We start from the raw sequence: 1,982 nt of genomic DNA, 5'->3' as shown, positions 1-1,982 counted from the left end.
GAAGTAGTACAATTCAAGTTTTAGGTATCGATTAATGACTTTTTAGCTGGCTTTGGTGATCTGGACATAAGCTAGGACCTTAAGATTCTGCATGAAAGGCGGACTAGCAGCCGAGTTGCACGGGAGAATGTGAAAAGTGTTCATATGTAGTAAAAACCTGAGAAATCCGTCCGTTTTCGTCATTTGTTATCGAATCGACTTAATGCCAGAACGTCACATTGGCCGCTCCTCTAACTAAAACGGTTGTACTTATCGTCCTCAAAGCTATGTCGCGTGCTGCGGTATGCGGAGACACTAAAAGCAAAATAGTAGAACACAGATGAAGCTTCTAAGTTGATGTAATAGCCAGTAAGAAGTAGTACAATTCAAGTTCTATGTATCGATTATTGACTTTTTAGCTGGCTTTGGTGCTCTGGACATGAGCTAGGACCTTAAGATTCTGCATTAAAGGAGGACTAGCAGCCGCGTTGCACGGGAGAATGTGAAATGTGTACATATGTATTAGAAACCTGAGAAATACGTCCGTTTTCGTCATTTGTTATCGAATCGACTTAAAGCCCGATCGTCACATTGGCCGCTCTTCTCTCTGAAACGGTTGTACTTATCGTCTGTAAAGCTATGTCGCGTGCTGCGGTATGCGGAGACAATAAAATCACCATAGTAGAACACAGATGAAGCTTCTAAGATGATGTAATAGCCAGTAAGAAGTAGTACACTTCAAGTTTTAGGTATCGATTATTGACTTTTTAGCTGGCTTTGGTGCCTTGGACATGAGCTAGGACCTCAAGATTCTGCATCAAAAGGAGGACTAGCAGCCGAGTTGCACGGGAGAATGTGAAAAGTGTTCATACGTAGTAAAAACCTGAGAAATCCGTCCGTTTTCGTCATTTGTTATCGAATCGACTTAAAGCCAAATCGTCACATTGGCCGCTCTGCTCTCTGAAACGGTTGTACTTATCGTCTGCAAAGCTATGTCGCGTACTGCGGTATTCGGAGACACTAAAAGCACCATAGTAGAACACAGATGAAGCTTCTAATATGATGTAATGGCCAGTAAGAAGTAGTACAATTCAAGTTTTAGGTATCGATTATTGACTTTTTAGCTGGTTCTGGTGAATTGGACATGAGCTAGGACCTTAAGATTCTGCATGAAAGGAGGACTTGCAGCCGAGTTGCACGGGAGAATGTGAAAAGTGTTCATATGTAGTAAAAACCTGAGAAATCCGTCCGTTTTCGTCATTTGTTATCGAATCGACTTAATGCCAGAACGTCACATTCGCCGCTCCTCTCTCTGAAACGGTTGTACTTATCGTCCTCAAAGCTATGTCGCGTGCTGCGGTATGCGGAGACAATAAAATCACCATAGTAGAACACAGATGAAGCTTCTAAGATGATGTAATAGCCAGTAAGAATTATTACAATTCAAGTTTTAGGTATCGATTATTGACTTTTTAGCTGGCTTTGTTGATCTGGACATGAGCTAGGACCTTAAGATTCTGCATCAAAAGGAGGACTAGCAGCCGAGTTGCACGGGAGAATGTGAAAAGTGTTCATATGTAGTAAAAACCTGAGAAATCCGTCCGTTTTTGTCATTTGTTATTGAATCGACTTAAAGCCAGATCGTCAAATTGGCCCCTCTTTTCTCTGAAACGGTTGTACTTATCGTCTGCAAAGCTATGTCGCGTGCTGCGGTATGCGGAGACAATAAAATCACCATAGTAGAACACAGATGAAGCTTCTAAGTTGATATAATAGCCAGTAAGAAGAAGTACACTTCAAGTTTTAGGTATCGATTATTGACTTTTTAGCCGGCTTTGGTGCCTTGGACATGAGCTAGGACCTTAAGATTCTGCATTAAAGGAGGACTAGCAGCCGCGTTGCACGGGAGAATGTGAAATGTGTTCATATGTAGTAGAAACCTGAGAAATCCGTCTATTTTCGTCATTTGTTATCGAATCGACTTAAAGCCCGATCGTCACATT

Source organism: Schistocerca gregaria, unplaced genomic scaffold, assembly GCF_023897955.1.
Source record: "Schistocerca gregaria isolate iqSchGreg1 unplaced genomic scaffold, iqSchGreg1.2 ptg000198l, whole genome shotgun sequence".
Classification (NCBI taxonomy): Eukaryota; Metazoa; Arthropoda; class Insecta; order Orthoptera; family Acrididae; genus Schistocerca; species Schistocerca gregaria.
The sequence above is the reverse complement of the archived record's forward strand: the minus strand, read 5'-3'. Positions refer to the sequence as shown.